The sequence below is a fragment of the Stenella coeruleoalba genome (assembly GCF_951394435.1).
Source record: "Stenella coeruleoalba genome assembly, chromosome: 12".
NCBI classification, from domain to species: Eukaryota; Metazoa; Chordata; class Mammalia; order Artiodactyla; family Delphinidae; genus Stenella; species Stenella coeruleoalba.
Window position 1 is genome coordinate 43,217,438 of NC_137158.1, and position 21,010 is coordinate 43,238,447.

At 44.3% G+C, this 21,010-nt stretch overlaps 1 protein-coding gene across 2 annotated transcripts in view; it reads right to left on the reverse strand.

The window, feature by feature from the left end:
* Window positions 1–21,010, reverse strand: part of FYN (FYN proto-oncogene, Src family tyrosine kinase) — a 211,801-nt gene that overhangs the window by 185,299 nt on the left and 5,492 nt on the right. For both annotated transcript variants that reach the window (XM_079939935.1, XM_079939932.1), the window contains exon 2: window positions 792–831. The gene's annotated coding sequence lies outside the window, so the exon portion shown is untranslated. The remainder of the gene's footprint in view (window positions 1–791; window positions 832–21,010) is intronic.

The following is a 21,010-nucleotide window of genomic DNA, read 5'->3' on the forward strand; positions in this document are numbered from 1 at the left end:
ATGGGTGGCTGGTGAGACCTGTGTAAGTACAGCCTTTCCTGGGAATCCAAGATGCCTGGGAGATGAGAGAAGCACAGGCAGAGAAGACTCGCCAGCATTCACAGAAAGAATGAAAATCCTGGTTCCTTCACACATCCCCTCCCTCCAGCAGCTTCTCTGGATGCCCAGCCCTCAGCCTGAGCTTCCAGAGCTCTTCTTGCACGGCTCTATCATATTGTGTAATCATTACCCGTGTATTATCCGTCACATTCATTTTTGTCTCAGCAGAGTCCAGCAAGGTGTCTAACACCCAGTGGGCAGCAACGTTAAGTGAATGAAAGCATGACCCGTTACACAGTGACTGCAATTCGAAGGTACAACTAGGGCAGCAGTAAGCAGCAGCCAACTGAGAGCAGAGGAAAAACCAACAATGAATGAACTACAGGGAAGCTCCCTTAACCAGAAGTCAGAGGGCTGCCCATCCCTCAGCAGCCCCTAAAGCAGCCACGGGACAGCTGTTCTGTTCTATTTCTGGGCTGGGGAGACATATCTTAGAGCTAAAACATATGTTCCCATAATTATCAAAATTGAGTGTTACAAATAAGGGAAGGGGGAAAGTAGCAGGTTCACCTGAGTGAGCTAAGACTTTCTATATCATATACCAGCTCCATCTCCAACTCAACCTCTCTCTTAGAAACCTATGGGCTCAGCGTCACAATTCCAAGTTCAAAGTGGACAAAATCCTGGGTCCCAGTGGAAAACCTTTCTAATTTACAAGGCACATGCTCTTAGTACAAAACTTGCCAACTTACTTTTTCCACGTCTAGATCAGCATCCTGCTTCTTCAAAAAACTGTAAAAGAAAAAAAAAAAAAAAAAGACATCAGAAGAGAACCGAACACTCTTTGCCTGTAAACCACCCACAAAGCACCACCACAGAATTTTCATTTGCTGCAGACAATCAATTTGCCCACAATTTTTTTTTCTTGTTCACACAATTGTTGTGAAGTCACACTTGCTACAAACACCTGCCTGCAACTGCAAAGACCTGGCCCCATACCACCAAAGGAAGCCAGCATGAGATCTTAACTTTTCAGAGCCAGGAAAAACAGGGATGGAGGTCTTGAGTGTACACACACACACACACACACACACACACACACACACACACACCCCTTCTTCAGAGTGCCTACAAGTCATCCATAGCTGGGACACTCTGAAAATGTGTCTCCAAGGTCTTGTTCAACTTACCTCTTGGCTTAAATCTCCCCTTTGTCCCCAGACCCTATATGCTCCACTTCCCATCTGACTGCGGGTGAGCCTCACTGTCAAACAGCCTTCTTGGGATGGCCCTGTTTTCCCATTAGCTGGGGCTCCCCTCTCCAGGAGGCCTGCCAACCCACCAACCTGCACAACTTGTCCATGGAAATCTAGTCCCAAGATCACCTTAGAACCTTGTGTCAAGCCCCTGGCACAGCTGATGCTGCCTCTGACGGCACCCATGCCCGCTTCACATGAATCTTTAAAGTGCCAGGCGCAGGGTGGCAGACCTCCAGCTTGCTCATGCACTCTGCCTACAACCTGCCAATATTACGGTACCTCATTTATTATTTGTGATTTTAGCTGTTCGAACAAAGCTTCAGTTTTAATAAGGTGTCTAAAGAGAACAATAACAATGGTTGAATGGAATTACGTTGACAGCAGTATGTTAGGGCAGAAAGTAAAAGGTGTGAGAAATCTGGAAGAAAAAAAGCAGAAACAATTTTTCCTATCTTAGTAGAGACTCAAAGTTGTTTTCAGTATGATTCTTAGCATCTTTCTTCCTGGTCAATGGTTTAAAATACCCCCATCATAAATTACCATCCCTATCAAAACCACCACCCCGCCTCCCTACACACAAAAGAGAATTTTTGCACTGTTTGAAAGACTGTGTAATTAACAGTCACATCTTTGTTTCGTTTAATCAAAGATGACTCAGAATGAAGGGAAGAAAAAATGACCATGGGGAAGAGAATTAAAAACTCATATATTGTCTTCTGCAGAGGGGCATTCAAATCATGAACTCACTGCAGACACGCGAGAGGAGCAGCACGGAGGCTGGAGGGAGAGGACACGCTAACGAGCTCGCCACAGCCCGCACCTCAGCAACCCACAACCCCCATCTCTTCCTTGCTTCTGAGACATGCTGTCTTGTCCTACCAAACAGGCAATATATGCTTTTTCTTCTGGCTCACCCACTGGGGATCTAGACACTGTTGAGCTGTAAAAAAATAAAATAAAAAGGGAATTCCCTCTGTCCAGAAATTTCAACTGGCCTCCCTATAACCAGCAAAGAGTAAGTCAGTACTATGAGAACTTTTCACCAAAGGGAACATCTATACAGTAGAAGTCTGACTTCCACTCCTGAACCCTTTAGGAAGGCTGTCATTCTGATTTATAAAATGGAATGTTCTCATATGCAAGGTGAAAGATTCCTTCATCTGCCACAGAAAGAGCAGTTGGAGAATCGTTACCCTTTTCCAAAGTAGTGAGGAAACTTCGCCTCTCCCATGCACACAGCACAACTGCAGTCACACAGGATACCCAGTTCAGCAACAGGCTCTGAAAGAACGAGCCTTCACTCCACGCTACCAAAAGGCAAACTGAAAAGCTGCTTGTAGCTGCTGGCTCACTACTACACGAGGAATCTTACCCATACGCACATATATGCGGCATCATCCAATTTCTTTTTCAGGCTTACTAAACAGATCGAGCTAATTAACAAAGACAATACATATACGTATCACCCTGCAGCCAGAGCCCAGAAGGATGTCACAGCGTTAACCTCAAAGTCTCCCAGCAAGCGCACACGGCCTGAGATATTTTTAGGCGCCAGCTCCATTGTTTCAAAGAGGATATGGATGGATGAAATAGAATTGCCTGAAAGTAAAATTCACGTGGTAACCCATTTTGAATGAAGAGTGGCATTAGTTTTTAAAACCAGTTCTATCTTTCTTAAGTAAAGGCTGTTTCTGAAAGGTCGAGAGTAAGTAAATTTTGGTCATCAAATGTTTAGGTGAAATAGAGGTAACATTTTATTTCAATGGCTCCTCTATTTAAAAACTTGACCAATTATTCTCCTACTTTATCTGTTTTCTAAACCTAGATTATTGCAATATCCAAGTTTTAAGATTCTAACACTTAAGGCAAGATAGACACCTCCCTCCCCATATGTGTGTATGTGTGTTTACAAATATAGATATGCATGTGTGTTTATACAGATATTTTAAATAGTTGACTATTTTGATATAAATGTATTCAGTGGTGGGCTTGTGGGCATTAGGGCATGTTCCATGCTTTTATTCTTCCTGCTGAAGTAGTGCTGATGTTTTGTTTGAGAACATGACTGAAGTGACCCAGATTCCCCACTGGAAAAGGCAGATCCAGAAACGCTGCAAATGTGTGACTGACTGCAGGAATGGAAGCCGAAGGACGAGGCCTGGACCCAGAACGAACCACTCCCCACTCTTCAGATCAGCTCAAGTCCTCCCTCATTGGCGGAATACACAAAGATTTTTATTTTTAGAGAAAACTCTAAGAACAACACTGAGAAACCCTCAGCTTTGAGCTCCCTCTTGATATAGCCATCCCCCTGCCTCCACTGCTCTCCTATTTCCACCTACACACCTTGCGATAGCACAGTGCTGGCAGAGAAATAACCAGGCCCGGCAAAGGGGCACTGGCCACATGTTCGGAGAATGGCAAGCGGCTTGGCAGTGCACGGGGGTGGCTGAGGACGGTGGAAGGCTGGTGGGAGAAAGGTGGGACATTAAGGCAGAGGCCAGGTGGTGAGAGACAGCATACACCAGCTCAGAAGTCAGGCAGTGAGGGGCACGCGTCTGCACCCATCAGTATATCCTCAATCCGCTTCTATCCCAGGAAAGGGCAGAAAAATAGATCCAGCCCCCAGCATATTCCTGGCACTGGACTAAGCATCATCATTCCAGTCTCACCCACTGTGCTGGGTAAGTAGAAACTTCTCCTAACTGGCCTTCAGGGCTCAGGACAGAATCACTTTCCTGCACCTGTTTCCCTTTGGTCCCACTTCTCTGAAGAACTGGATTTCATCTCCAGTGTGTTCCTACAGCACTTCATGCAGTACCTGTTTCCCTGCCTCTCCTGCTCGAACGCTGGCTCATCTGTGGCCAGGATGGCACTGAGTACAGCGCCTGCCGCATCACAGGCACTCAGGCCGCCTCTGCAGATGGAGGGGTGAAGGGTTGAGAGGGGCAGTGGCAGGGTGACTAATGAAAAACTGACCAGCAGAAATAAAGGAAATGAAACCACGCTGCATCAGGCTGCCCCGCTGCCTCCTGCACGTTCGAGCAGAGTGGGTACTGGGGAAGGGGTGTAGAAACCCAGGGTGCACCCACATACCAGGCACACATACACACATAACCAGAAGACAACCTGTTCTTTAAATTTAGTCCTGTGTCTTTAGCTACAAATAAAGGACAAAGATCCAATCTGGAGATTCTGCTGTTATTATTATTTTTTTTTTTTTTGCGGTACGCGTGCCTCTTACTGTTGTGGCCTCTCCCGTTGTGGGGCACAGGCTCCAGACGCGCAGGCTCAGCGGCCATGGCTCATGGGCCCAGCCTCTCCGCAGCATGCGGGATCTTCCCAGACCGGGGCACGAACCCGTGTCCCCTGCATCGGCAGGCGGACTCTCAACCACTGCGCCACCAGGGAAGCCCTGCTGTTATTTTTAATATTACCCAGTGTTTCCTTTCTACTTAAAAAAAAAAAAGTTACTGGGAAACCATTCAATACATTAGAATCACTATGATTCAATACATTAGAATCATAATCACGTCTTGTATAAGGTGGAGATTTAAGGAAGGGCCATGATGAATCCAAGATTTAAATCATGGTCCAGGCTTCTGTTTGATTATTTTAAGAAATGGACGATTGAGAGAGAAATGAGGGATACTTTTCTCCTGCCACAGTCTCCTCTATTCCCAGTTCAACCCTTTTCACTACTTGCAAAAGACTTAAAATATTCATTGACCTGCCAAAAAACATCTGCACGTTACTAGACACGTCTCCACATATTCACGTCTGAATGGCTTCTTTCTGCTCCAACGATCACAGATCTATTCAATCAAAACTCAAGTGAGAACTCAGAGCTGTACGTGGTGTAATGTCAGTGGCGACTGAGGATAAAATGGCCATTTGATAGCAGCTTCCATAGCGAGCGTGTCAACAGGGACAGTGTTCCTTCGGTTATTCTTAACTTAGGATCCAAGGCACAAAAAAGACCAGGCAGGGCCAGACTCTGCCACAATTCCAAAGAAAGCTGAGACACATACAGAGTGCACACAGAAGCGCCTCAATGTTCTCTGGCGAAGGGGGGCGGGGGCTCCTGGCTCCCTGCCTGCAGCCCGGGAACAGGCACACTCTCACAGTGGGCACCCGGGGCCTCCACAGCTGCACACAGACACGCAGGGCACCACGATCTGCTGTGCGCCCCACAGCTGGGGCAGGCCCCGGGACGGGACCCAGCTCAAACAAGGCCTTCCGTTGTGGCGTATTCCTCATGGCCCCGTTTCCCCAGGAAAAAATGTTTTTTCCTCTGGCCATTCATTCTGGCCCCAGACGAGCTCATTCTCCCGTGTCTTCCTGCACACGTGAACCTTCTAACAAGGTCCGAGATGGCAGCAAAGGTGTGAGATGGCAGCACCTGCCACTCTTCTCCCACCTTACCCACCCCTAGTAAGGGCACAAGGATACGTGCACGTTCAGAATGGTGAGGGGCACAGGGCAGTGAAGAGCCTGGGAAAAAGTCGATGCCACGTCCAAAGGCATCTTCAGCACCCTGACATCAAGGGGACCCCGGAGGAATTCAAAGGAAAGGGGCTAGTCTTGGGGAGGACAGCAAAGGTGGCTGGAGAACACCCTTGAGTCTCCCACATAAGGAAGACATCATGGGCCTTGGCCAATGTCGGATACACTTTGTTCTACTACCTCATTCTTATTTCTTTTGTATAAATATTCACTCACCTCACTGAAAATCTGCAAACTCTGGGACCCCTGTGATGACGGAGCTTTCACCTCCGGCCAGTGTTTCTACGCACATATAAAAGTTACCCCTAGTGGAGCGCTGCCATCCTGCCTGTCACAACCGACAGCACACATAACCTTCTGAGAGAAACAAACAGGAGGGGGAGGCACCTCAAGTATGAACAATGTACCCAGTACAATTACTGCAAGCAGTAAGGCACAAGCGTAGGCTCTACCACCCAATGATCCCTCTCACCACTATGAATTACGCTCCAAAACACAGAATTTTGGTCCACAGCCAGGGAGGAAGCAGTTGGCTTGGAAACCAAGTTCTGTCCTAGCTCTGCTGTTTATTTGCTCTGCGATTGGCCAAAGGGAGAGGGTACACCAACAGTCACATATTAAACAACCCACAGGGGCCGGGCAGGTAAAAGAAATGAATGGAGCAGGTGAGACGGGGCTGGGGTGAGCTGAAGTGCCCTGCCCCATCCCGAGAGGACAGCTGCAGCACTGCCTTGGGAGGGCTGTTATCATGAGGGAAGGCAGGCTCAGTTTTGCCAGACCTTCCAATTTTTTGTTTTCTTTCAAGAGAAGCTGGAAATCTCAGTTTTTATACAAAAGTGCCCAACTTTTAAATGTTGGTTTAAATTTTTAAAATGCACCATGTGGTCCAACAAAACATAAATGAGGGTATCGTACAGCCCATAGACTGGTTTGCTATCTTTGTAAGTCATAAGAGCTATCCCTTGGTTTCTCTTTCTGTTAAATAGGAAGTTGATTTCTATCTGCCCACGACTTGGGGTTTATTTAAGAGCACAAAAGGGGTTTTTATTATCATATAACACAAAATCCAAGTACATTCAGATGCACGAAGCAGGGTAACCCAATCTCTTATTTTTTTTTAAAAAAAAGGGTTTACACAAACGCTCACACCTGGGGCTTGATGTTTTGTAGAATTATTGGAAATGTATACTTCTACATGATAGCTTCTAAAAAAACAAAAGAGGTAAATTGTAATAGTCTTAGAGGATGAGGGGTGAGTAAATGGAGTGAGTGGTGGGGTAAAAGCTTGCTTGGAATGGCTTTGATTTTTTTAACAAATGCTATGTGGAGACAGCCCTCTCGAGCAGCTCTGCCATCAAGGGCAGCAGGGATGTGAGGTGGCTGCCACAGGAGAACGCGAGGCGAAGATAACATATTTAAAAAATGGATGAAATTACAAATGTATGTATGTTGATGGAATGAACATGTTAAAGCAAACAGACAAGCAGGCAAAAAAAAAAAAAAAAAATCCAAGTACTAACTAAAGGAACTGTGTCAGCAAAATACTAGACAGTGTTGGGTGCAGTAAAAATTTTATTAGTAAGAGTTAAAAAGCCAAGATCTAGTTACACAGGTTTTCCTAAACAAGAAGTCAGAAAAAAAAGAAAAAAATCTTTACTACAACACACACTGTCCCACATTTTACACTGTGCCATTTCTGTATTTGTCCTTTTTAGCCTACTTCTAGCAGAGTCTCTCTCTTTGCTAAAATACATTAGTTGCCATGGAAACGATGTCATAGTGCGTAAAACCATTTACTGTCCTTGGAAAGGCATTCGTGATAAAACTGAACGGCAGCATGTTTTAAAAAGAGATCCAACAGAAAGCAGTTGTGTAAGAACACAAGATCTCAAAATTGTGACTTCAAAGTATTCCTCCACCACCACTGTCACATGGCCCTGTTTCCCCCAAATCAACCAGAGAAGCACTTTTCCCTGTTACAGACACCAAGTATATGCAAAACAAAATCTCTGACCTAATGCTGGAGAAAACAATAGACTCACTAGAATTCACACTTGCCTCCTTGGGTGGAGGGAGGGGGCGGGAGGGGGATGGGAGACTACAGAATCAGGATAGTTTGGAGGCATCATAACATCTCTGCTAGCGGGTATGATTTAGTCCTGTGCTACATTCTGCTGTCCAACTTTGTTATCAGAGGTAGAAATAATGTTCAGGACATAGAGATTGAGACTTGTATTCCTTATCCCCAAAGATTAGCAAGACACTCCCTCTTTTTTCCTTTCATCAACTCAAATCACATTCACTCCTTTGAGAAAATATATTGAGCATCTCTCACGTACCACACTGGGGAAGAAAACAGACAGGCGAGGTACATGGCACCAGGAAGCTTAAAATCTAGTGGGGCCAGCTGGGCGGGTGGGAGCTTAAGAGGCTTCCTGGGCCATGTGAAAAGCTCGACTTTATTCCAACTCAAGAGGACAGCACTGAGGGTTGTTACCCAGCAATGTGGTCTCAGTGGATTTTTAAAAGCTTGCTCAGCTGTGGGACTGGAGCCAACAGTAGAGGAGGGCAGAGCGGTAGTGTTATCAGAACAGCCTGGCCCAAAGAGGACAGTACAAAGCAGACGGAGAAATGTGATCTCTAACTAGGGTGACCTTAGGCCATGGCTTGTCTGTGAAAGCGCTAGATTACACCCATTGTCCCAGCAGCCTGTCAGATGAAGCTTTTGTCCAGATGTTTCATTTTTTAAACCAAGGACTGTTATTAAGAGTTGCATTAAAATGCACCAAGACTGGCTTCAGCCATGGTCTTGCCTACCAGTGATGAGACAACTGCACAGCGAAGAGAATTTTCTTCCTTACGTGTGATTAAGTCTGAATGGTAACCAATGACAATCCACCTCCTTTCCTGTCCTTTTCCAATCTTGGCTGCAGTAAATACCTCTCTTTCAAGGAAAACAGGCAGGATGCTCACCAATAAAATAAAGAGCAGTTGGACACGAGCAGCTGGGGCAGCTAACTCCTCCCATTCTCAATTGGTAGAGCCCCTGCCAGACACTGGATGTACTGACCAGTTGTGCTGACCCATACTGCAACCTGAGATGCACAAAACACTGGGCAGAAGGATCCATGGGAAACAAAATTACAGGTTAGGTGTATGTGAAACATTTGCAGGAAACAGACCTTTTCAAGAATGGTGTGAATGCTCTCATTACAGTGTTTTTGTCATTTATCTATTGTTACTCTATTTTACTTTGCAATATCCTCTTCAGCAGCAATGGACTGAAAAAGAAAAAATGCAAATTAAATGAAAAATTACTGAATTTTTGTTTGTTTAAGAAAGCTGACGATGTTAGCTGGCACAAAATGTTCATTGGTATTATTCACCATGGTAGCCTTAATGATATCATTCACTAGATAAGTCCAATCTGCTGAAGAAGCATCAGTAACTACTTCAAATGTTAACAGTTATTGTAACAAGACTGTGCCCAAGGATGACAATTCAACACAGGCAGCTATGGAAGGTTCACTGACATAGCACTCTAGGAAGCATGACTTTTCCTTTAGATCAAATGCTATTCTATGTTGATTCCGCTTATTTTTAAGTTCAGGTTTTTTTTGTGCACATAGGAAAAGTGAAGTGAGAGCTTTAATGTGTTGGTTTCATTAGCAGAAGAAAACACCACACAAATGATTCCAGTTGTATGTTCGTATTAACAGGTGTTTTAAACAGAAGAATCAATTAATTTCAATTATGGTTTGATTTTTTTTTGCCCCATCTATTTCCTGGGATCACAATGAAGCTGGTGGAAGTTCATTCTGTCACAGATGCAACATTTCGTGCTAGTGTGACTGCTACTGTAATTTGTCAAAAGTTTAACACGAGATGAAATTATTTGTTTTTGCAGAATACAAATACAAATTTTGTGATGCTATAAATCATTGTCCTTACTAAATCAAGAAATCTATGGAGCAGAAAGTTATTTGACGTGGGAGTGGCATACGCACAATTCATAACTGCATTCAAACAAGTGGCTATATCCTACCAATTCAAAACAAACTATAAATGCAGAAATTGATAAATAGTTAGAAAAACTGGAACTCTGAAATTTTTGTGATAAAGTGCTTTGTGAATACAAAAAACACTTCAGCATGGTAGTACACGCCTTCTATTTGCCGCCTGTCATCATCAACTAGGTTTTAGAAATGTTTGAGAAATGACTCTCTAAGTCAAGCTAAGTGTGCCATGCTGGTATGTGGATGAATCCTGTAAAGTCTGGGTGTGTTCTGTTGCAAAACAGTTGGAAATCTTTGCTCAAAGTAGTGAATGAAGTGCCAAAGCACTTCAGCTTTTAAAAAGCATTTAACAAAGTGAAGTTACTGAAAACAAGGCTTGTGGAGAGGAAGATGTTAAAATTTATCCCAACAAAAGCAAAGGAAGCCACTAAACACATTAGACAATTCAGTGTCCAAGATTTAATTCTGAAACAGTATTACAGATATTTTGGAGTATCTCAACTTGTGGCAATGTTTTGATGATGTTCCTGGTTTTAACTGGATACATTTATATTCTGTACCACAATGGAGTGAAATTATGAACGATCTATGATTTTGTGTCACCTAAATGTGATAAAGCATTCAAAAGGACCACAGGGGGACTTATTTTCATGAGTTTTGCCTTATAAAATTATTTATTGAAGATAAGAATCCTGAATGGGGGTAAAAGAGTTGTGAAAATACTTGGGCTAAAATGTTCACACATTTCGGTGTGGAAAAAAAAGTTATTCTGAGAAAAGCCTCCATTTAGCAGAATTTGCTCTGAGCTTATGTGCATCTGTAGAAAGACTTATTTTCTCAGTTAAAAATATTGTGATGTATACATAAATGCGAATTGAAGACAGTAATAGTTTCAAATATTAACTATAAAACACAACTTTGAAGGAAATTGCAGGCAACTCTATGAGAATTAAAAACAATTCTTTATAAAATAACACTGACATGAGTATTAAAGACATATGGCTGAAAAACTGGCTCAAGTGAGTGAATATGTACCAAGAATAATTATCATCTTATGTTCTTTTTCTTGTTTAGATAACCAGTATAAAAAGATTTTTTTTGCTCTAATGTATAAGGACATGTTTTTAAGTTTTAGGAATTTTATTTTTGAGAAGATTGTGAATAAAACTATTTCATAGGTCAAAAATATTATGAAAATGATATCAGTTAATAAATCAGCGCTTTTTTTTAAGTTCTATAATTTAAATTATTTTAGTGACTCCTTTCAAAAAATGTTATGGTCCCCTATCCCTCGCTCTCTTGGCTCCCCCAAGAGATGAGAGAAAATATGAGATGTATTTATGTTTTGAGAAGATGTGTTCAAAGTGTCGCCGTAATTTTCTAGTAGGAAAATACAAAAAGCAGTATCCCAACAGGCAACTTTCCACCTGACTCCGCCCCACCAAACGTATGCTTTTTAAAGCAAAACGGAAGACTTCCCTTCCAAAATTACTAGGCATTTCAAGAAACAGCAGGTTTTAAAACATCCTCTTAAATGCAACATCATCCTCGTATGACTGTCGGAGACAAAATGTATTCAAAAAGAGCTAACTGGTTTTTTTCCCCCTCTCTCATTTGAGTGTTCTGGTAACTACTTATGAATTATACTTGGAAATGAATCCCTTCATAAACTCATGCTTTATTTAGTACATGAGGATTGAATAAAAATGAAGTGCTTCTCCCCTTATAGTCTGTCAGAGACTGTAATTTCTAGTATTCACCCTGATACCTTTAAAATATGGAACTAAAGGATCACACCCCGTAAGAATTACCTTCTAGTCTCCAGCATCCCAGTTAAGTTCATTAGAGAAAGGCCTGAAATGCTAATACTTTCCATTGACCTGAGACTCCATGGCAACCGAGGTCCTTCCTTCCAGGACACTGGGAGGAAGTGCCGCCAACTAAACAATGGGAAGCCCAAGTTCCCCACTGCACTTTGGAATATCTGGTGGACAACTCTGCTCCTTGAGAGGACAGATCTTCCCACTTCTTGCCCAAAATGAACCTAATACAGGTAGGCTAAGCCACAATTTACCCAAAGGAAAAAGCATATTATAGGAATACAAGTAAGCAAATTTGCCACCATCACCATCACCATCATCATCCTGTTAAAATACAGCTCAAATGCAACGTAGAAGGTTTGAAACGTATACTTCCTACTCAGCTGCATACATTTCTCCATAGTTGAATTCAACTTGATCATGACCACTGCATTTCTGCTGATGGTAGAAAAAACAATCTCGCTACTTCAAGATAACTTGCTCTTCAGATTTAAAATTTTCGTTGCTTCAGGGCAATTAGTCAAATTGAGCTCATCTCAGACTGCCTCTCAGGGCTGTGTTCCTTTTCAAAAGGGCTGTGTTCCTTTTCCTCTCCCTCCTTCCCCAAGGGGGAAGATTAGAGACCACCACATGATGGGGCGACGACCTGGTCCAGGCACTGCCCTCTAAGCCCTCACTGGCCTCCCTGGGATGTCTCATCCCTTTGTTTTGGGTGCTAGCCTGGTTCTGCTGATGTGATTGGTGGAAACCTGCAGCCAGTCTTCAGCCTGGCCCAGTTCATTCTGTGCCCTCTTCAACCTGACCCGGGGACTCTCCCGTCCAGCTCCCGCAGCACCTCCACATTTGTCCTAGGGGGCCTGCAGGATTGTTGGGATTTCTCTTACATCACATGTAAGCTTCAGGAAATGAGGGGAAGGCGTATCACCTCAGGGCTGTTTCTGCCTAAATATGCCCCAATGCAGGGTCCACTCCAATGTGGCGTCCTTCCAGATAACCAGATGGACGCGGGGCAGATTCTCCTCCGCCCACCTGGAGTGTGGAATCTCAGTGACCCATTCATTTTTTATCTCTAGCCTCCTCCAAATCTCTACAAACTCCATCCTCCAACCCAGGAAGGCACTTCCTCCTTTCTGCAGCCTCCCCATCCTGCGTGGCTGACTGTACAATATACGCCACGTCTTCTGAGATCTGGCTTCTCGGAATCCGCAAATCACTTTGCTTCTAACAAAGCCTGCCTCTCTTAAATGAAGGCCTGGGCTAACTCTGGTCTCCAAACATGCCTCAAGGTCCTGTTTTGGAAGTCAAAAGCTGAACAATGTCTTCTTTGTCTTAGGCCATACTCTGTCCTTCCCCCGAAGTAATGGAATCCTCTGCCTCAATGGGGGAGACTAACAGGGCAACTAAGAATTAGAAGGAAGGGAAAGTAAATTGAATACTAGTTCAAAGTATTATCCCCACTGAACCAGCTGGTCATAATGCAAGTTCTCAGAGGTCCCAGAACACTCATCCAGGATTTTTAAAAAGTGCAACATACTGACATGTCATTTTTCTAGAAGACACCATTTATACATAATTTGAACCAAGGGCAAAAAGGGAACTATGGCTTCCATTTTCTTGAATTCTTTATATAAGAATTATTGTCCTTGATCTCTATTCTACTGTTGAGTGGATCCATTCAACAGGAAGCCACCCTGTTCAGCATCATTTAGAACTCTCCACCTCCTGGGTTTCTTCTTCCCAGGGCCTTCTCGCCTTTGCCTCTCCTCCTCCGTATATGATGGGTGTGTTCACCCATCATATCCCTAAAAGCTCAGGCCCTTCCTTGCCTTATCCGTCATCCCAATTCCAGCTCACTCCCCTATCCAGCGTGAACCCTACTTTCAGCTAATTCAACTGATGCTTTATCTCTTAGAACATCTTCTTCATTTGACTATTCAAACCAACTCTCACCACAAGGTCAGATTTTCCATTCCAAAGTGACAAGTACTACCAAGCAAAGTCACAAAACTGGGCTAAAGGGACCCATTAAAAATACTTACAAATTCCAAAGGAGCCTCACTATTTCTCTGTAATACTTTTTATCCATCTATTAACACATTATCCTATATTCTCCTGGTTGTTTGGGCTTTTTCTATATTCTCCAAGTCTCCCTCCCATCCCCAAATCTTCCAACCTCGGATGATGGCTCCGCCTCCAATTTTACTGAAAACTTTCAGGACACTCCACGTCTTTGAACTGCTTTTCACATAAAAATTTCACTGTCATCTTCACCTATCTTGAAGCGACAGTTTAAAATCACACATGTAAAGTACTGTGCCTACCCTTTAGTAGTCATTCAAACTTACAAATACCTTCCTCATCTGTTCTTTCTCCCTCCGAGTTACTGCTAATTTTTATCCTTTTGAGGGCTACAGTGGGTTGAATGGTAGCCCCCCAAAGTATGTCCATCTGGAGCTTGGGAATGTGACCTTATATGGAAAAAGGGTCTTTGCAGATGTAATTAAGGATTTTGAGATGAGATCATCTTGGATTAGGGTGGGACCTAAATCCAGTGACAAGTGTCCTTATAAGAGAAGGCCATGTAAAGACACACAGAGGATAATGTTGTGTGAAGATGAAGGCAGGAACTGTACTGACGGGTTTACAAGCCCAGGAAAAACAAGGGTTGCTGGAAAGAGGCAGGGAACAGTCTTCCTGAGCTGACACCTGAACCTCAAGACTTCTGGCCTCCAGAACTGTGAGAGGAAATTGCCTGTTGTTTGAAGCCACCCAGTTCATAGTCATTTATTACAGCACCCACAGGAAACTAATACAAGGGCTCCTTCCATACCTGACGTGATCAGGTATCAGGTCGTGTCCCCCACCGACTCTTTGTTGATCCCCTTCCATCCATTACACCTCTCTCTCCAGCCTCACCAACATCACCCTCTTTAGTGGATCATTTCTGCATGTTCTAGCTCATCCAGGAGGCACCAAGAGCCCAGCTGAGTGTCCTGGTGGGGAGTACGAGCAAGACTCCTTCCACAGTGACAGTGCTGTACCTCAAATGCGTGGGCGCATTGTTGTGGCAGTGGAGGCTGGGATATTTCATCCCCTGGAGACAGAACCTCTGTCACAAGCCAGGGATGTGAGATCAGGGACGGCACTGGGGCTCCCCTTGAGTCCCCTAGACTGGGGACTCTCAACACTTTGCCACACTGGACTCTTCTCCGTATGGCATAGTTGGGCTGAGGTACAATCAGAGAATGTTTGGAGCTGCAGTTTTCCAAACGCCAATCCTCCTTGTTATACCCTTAGGTATAAACTAACCAGAACTTCCCAGGAGTTACTGACACCCACAGAGGCATGTGGCTCTGCTCAGGACACGGTAGTCCTTATAGGTTCTTCCCAGCCATACCTCACCAGCCTTCAGTGAGCAATCCTTGGCCCCTTAGAGAACTACCTCCAAGTCTCAGCAGTCTGAAGTCAAGAATCTGTTGAAATAATAACCATAAGACACAGGGAATTATATGGTCAACCGCACTTCTGTGAACAGAAGGGTGTGGTATGGCATATTACCTGTGCTTTGGCCCTAACCTGCTGACAGAATTAGAAGCTGGGATCATTGCATTTTCGACCAAGGAGGGGAAACATAAGGTGGAACCTAAAACATCATGTGCAACCAAACTCTGAATTCTATCCCATGACTCTGAGGATCCACCAATGCAGAGGACCTGATGTGTTATCCACAAGAGGAAAATTTACTCGAGATACATCTCATGCCAGAAGTACCGAGAACACTTTTAAGACCTCCCAACTTGGAAGCTTAGAATCAAGATCTACAAGCATTTAATAAATCCACAGTTCAGTGCAGTGTTTCACGGCACAAAGCAAATTAAATGAGGTGCACTTTCAGCCTTCTAGAAGCTTGCTACTGAAAATGCACAGTATTGACACTGACGTACCAAAGTGACTGAACACGAACAAGCTGGATAAATACGCGAAGTGGTGATATTATACGCTGGCCAAGGGGAGAGTGCATCTTGTTAGTGGCACGTGATCTCCCACATTGAAGGTGGTGCTTGTGGCAGTGGGGAGGCGGGCGGGGAAAGCGCTGAAATCATAGACAGCGCGTGGGGAAGGAAGGAAAAAAGTTCACTACCGCTTTCCAAAGACCATAATGGCTTTTCAAGCAACAGTGAAGCATAAGGTCCACCCCTTCCCCCTCTCTGCTGTTAGCAGTTGGCCAATATCTACAGAAGGTGTTTTTAATGCTCTCCATCCCTCGGATACATTAAACCTGGCATCCAGGTGAGGATTAGGCAGGCAAAGCCATTCATGAGGAATCACAGAGAGCTTTCCACAGGGAGCTGAGAAGACTCTTAATGAGGGGCTGACAAACACTGCCTGTGTGCTGTTGTGTCTTCTGTTACAGAAATGACTCAAGTAGTCCCTCCCCGCAACCATGGAAAACATTTTATAAGGTTTATTGTCAATCACTCTGTGGAAGGATATACAGAGGCTGTGGTTGGGTTCTAGTGTCAAAACATTACTCTGTAGGACCTTAAGTCTCGGCTGAGGAGATTCTCCAGATATGCCAAATGAACAAAATGAATGCATGGAAAGGAAGGCACCCTCACAGCTACAGCTGGGTTCCATGTGGCTGAGGGACTCAGCTAAATGCTACTGTGAGAGGTCCAGCCATGGGTAGGTGCACAGTAGGTGAGCCTGCCTCCTTCCGTTTCCCCAGGCTCCACAGACCTTCAGGCACAACACCAGTGGTCCATTCTGCCACTTTTCCCTCTTCTATAACTCACTGTTGTATTTTTCCAGTTTCTTCCAGATTTTGAAACATTCTGCATTTCTCCCTGGTCTTGGACATCATTGTGCACTATCGGTAACTTTCTGTTGTTTTTGGTGAAAATCTTATTGATGAAAACCTGATGACTGAGGGCAAAAGAAGTAACTGTTGCCCCGACCACCTTAAATTTTTAACAAAAAGCTCAAGATTATGGATAAAAGATCTTTAAACACATACCATTCTCAGAAGACAATGGTGGTTCTGAAGACAGTATAGGACAGTCCCCGTACCTACATCACATGGGTCCATAGAGAGTGAATCTAGTGCCGTCAGAAACTACAGAAGCTCCATGTCCAAGGAGATGCCAGCCTAGCCTCACAGATGGGGAGGAAATCAGCTACATATTCCAGCACTCTGCCCCCAGGGCCTATCTAAATAAATACCTGCTGAGTATCTACACCATGAATGACAGTGTGCTACAAGCTACAGGGGGACAAAAAACCCCAACATTTTTGCACATATGAGGCCAATGGTCTGTTGAGAAGGCAGGACCCACATACACAGATTTCCAGGAGACCTGGCTTCTAGTCTAAACTAAGTGAGGAACTGCATGTATGACCTTGGGCAACTCACAAAAATTCTCTGCTCCTTGGATTCCTCATATCAGGATTTAACTAACAACACAAGGCATCATTTCTTAGGAGGCAACTGAGAGGCACACAGGTTCAATGCAAGAGAATGAGACGAGGGGAAGCTGCCCAGGGCTGGGATTCCAGCTGGGCCTTGAGAAATGGATAGGGTTCCCGGGGAAAGGAAGGGCTGGGGAGTCCAGGAAAGGAGAGCAAAGGCCAGAACACGTATTCCATACTAATGAGATACTATGTTGACATCTGGAGAATCAAGTGTTAGCGTGATGGTGAATGAGGTGAGCCAGGAATGCCTCAGAAAATGGAGATGGGGGAAGGCGTTGAATGCCAGGCTAAAGGATTTGGCCTTTCTCCCGTTCACTGGGTTGTTAGGGGACAAGGCAAAAGAACCAGTATTTACATCAGCCAGCACATGAGTTTTGACATGGATCAACCACCTCCTCAACTCAAGCTAGGAAGCGTAGGAGTGAAGCAACTGGAATCATTATTTGCAAACCACAGGAGAGCCTGAAGGACACAACGTATCACGAGAATATCGATCGGGCAAAGGCACACACAAAGTACAGCTACAGAACTGGCATTTCCAAGCAGGAGATGGTGATAAAAGGTACAGAATGACAGAGTGTGAGAGTTCATTAACAACTCAGCTCCTGTAACTGAAAATGATGAGGGGCTATTTGTATCTCTAGGAGGTCAGACAATAAAAAGGTGAACCCCTCCAAACTCTGAGAGCAAACAAGAGAAACCTTTAACAGAAATCAGTGATTTTCAAATATCCTTGCGTGCATATGCCTAGCTACGGGAAGCGTATCACACAATTTCTGGAATACAGTTCAAATTGAAATAAAAGTCCAATTTTACAAGTGACAACATTTGCTATTGTTACTGCTTCCAAACAGATACTACAATGTGTGGAAATGAAGGAACTCGTTGGTGTTTATTTGCCTATTCAGTAGAATTTCAATTGGGCAGAATTTCACAGAAATACAGATTCAGTAACTTTTTCTGGGGATTAAAAGAAGAAAGGATTGGGAAAAGTGCCCTGGGCTTTGTTGCGGTAAAGGCAATCTGACTCATTTTTAATTTTCCATTAAAGCCCTACTTTTCAGTATAAAGCAGATGGAATCCTTATACAACTCCTTGAAAAGCTTACTATTTTTGGGTACCTCCAAGATGGAAGCTCTGAAGAAAATGAAAGTGTTTGAATTCATCAGATGAAATCCCACCAGCACATTCAAAAGGAGCAGGTACTTAGAAATCTTAAAAATACAAGGTAAGAGGTCTTTCTGTGACAGATTTCTGACCCCAGCCTCCCCCGGGCTTAGTTCCCTCTGGCTCTGGCTGATGGGTGGTTTTTTGCCACTTCAACAGCCAGCTCCCCCCACTGTGGCTGAGTCACTGTGCTTCTTCATTCCTCGTCTTTCAGAAGCTGCCTCCCCGATGGCTCCATCCTCAGGGCCATTCTCATATACAGGAAAGATGTCAGTGTTCAACCCTGGCCACCCCATACCTCCTGAGTCAGAACTGGGCCTGGGACTATGCATTCATTCTCTAAGACCCTCAGAGGACAGTCATGTAACCACGGCCCCAAAGCTCTTTCCGTATCATGAGGTAAGGCCTGGTTAGACATATCCTGTTTGTCTTTCTGCCAGAGTGGATGGTAGAAACAAGAGGGTGATCTTTACTGTGTGTGGACTGTGAGGTACTGGGCTGGGAGGCGGAGGGCACCGCCTCTAGCCTGCGGTTTATAATCTTGTTTGAGAGTTGGAACAAATTTAGTGTTAAGAGCATTGATTCTGGAGCCAGACTGTCTGGGTTCAGACCCCAGCTCTGCTTACTAGTTGTGTGACCCTGACCAAATCACTTCACCTCTAGGCCTCAGTTTCCCCATCTATCAAATGGGAATAATAACGACAGTACCTCATGGAATACTGCTGGGTGTTCAGCTGGCAAATCAACCACGAATAAGACACAGCCCCTGACTTGAAAGAGCTCCCAAGTCAGGGAAAAAGACCAGTGTCTTCCCACTGTCCGACCCAGCTGACTCCACTCTGCTTTAGAAGTCAGGCTGTGATGAGGGTGATGATGAGGCAGTAACCAAGTGCCATGGGAGCCCAGAGACAGGACCAAAGGGGGGCTTCCCAGAAGGTAAGTCTTGAGTGGAGCCACAGAAGGAGTGGGGCTTCCCTGGGGGCAAAGGCGCCTTTGTATCCCCCAAAACCTAACACAGAAGTAACTGCAATGCAAAGGCAAGGAGGCTTGAGAGTACGCAGGGAACGAAGAACCACAGCTTTGGAGCAAAAGCAGGTGCAAGTTTGGGAACCAGACACACCTGGCTTCACTAGTAATTAGCCGTGTGACAATGGGCAAGTTACTTTACCTTTCTGAGCCTCGATCTTCCCATTTGACCCTGCCTCATCGAGTTGTTATAACTAAGTAAATTACGGTATGTAAAGCACTTAAGGCCTCTGGGATTCAATAACAAAGGTAGGTATGATTATTTTTCTGGTATATTTAGGGAGAGGTGAGTGGCTGTGGGGTGCTAAGTGCTTTTTTACACTATCACAGAGGGCAATACAGGTCAGAAATAAGTAGTCCTCAGGAAAGGCCTTCTGAATTCAAATCAGCAATGGGCTAAGACTTTCCCACACCTTATTTTTTTTCTCCCCCAAACACAGTTAATGGGTGCTCAGTACTCATTTGCTCAAACCAACGGGTGCTGCCTAAGGTCACGGGTGGACAGAGGCACAACAGGTGATGATCTCTGCATCCAAAGAAGACCCAGCAACAGGACTCCAGTCTGCTTCACAGCCTGAGCAAGACACGACGCAGGTCATTCTGGAAGCAGGCTGAGACGAGAGGGAAAACGCTCTCATTCAAACGAGAGCTCTCCAACTCAGGGCCTTACAAACGTTGTTAAACTTTCATGAGTCAGTTAGCATTATCTTTTCTTCCCACGTTTTTATTAGACCATAAATCCAGTTCAATTTATATCCTTCCAGGATTACTGTGTTCTAATCAAGTCCAGAGCGCCACTTACTCCGAAGTTGTCTGAACTACATGTCACCCACGTCCATTTGGATAATACCGTTCAGGCTTCTCATGTGTTTTAGTAGCCAAAAATTAGATTTGCTCAACTAGAAACACAGAAAAAAATTACTTTCCTCTAAATAACCCAAATCACCTTTTTTTCATAGGAACCAAGTGCATGAAACTCGTAACTCACGGGGCTTTTTCCTATTCTGTGGTTTATTCTACCTTCAGAAAGTCACGATGACATTCTGAAGTCAAACTCAAGGGATGCACATTGAAAATAGGTTAAAACTCTGGTTATCTGACTAAAACAAAGATATCCTTTTATAGGGCTAACTTCAAAGTACTTTTATGTTTTCTATTGAAGAATAAAAAAGGTTCTGCATTTCTTAAGAAGACTTGCTAAAAATGCTATTTTCCATGATATTATTTCAACTAATTTCCTATGTTTTCCAATAATTCTTGATTCAGAACTGACAATCACCCACATCTCTTTCTAAAATATTCAAAATGTCCTTTTCTGCACAGAATACATTTTTTTTTTTTCGCGGTACGCGGGCCTCTCACCGCTGTGGCCTCTCCCGTTGCGGAGCACAGGCTCCGGACGCGCAGGCTCAGCGGCCATGGCTCACGGGCCCAGCCACTCCACGGCATGCGGGATCCTCCCGGACCAGGGCACGAACCCGCGTCCCCTGCATCGGCAGGCGGACTCTCAACCACTGCGCCACCAGGGAAGCCCCAGAATACATTTTTACCCTCCCTTCCCTAAGGGATATATGTGTCAGATGTACACATGTTACGTGTATATGTATGTATCTACATATATACACACATGAACCACAGCAGCAAACACACAGCTTTTCTATGTGTGGGGTACCATTCTGAGCACTTTACATGTATTAATTATGGA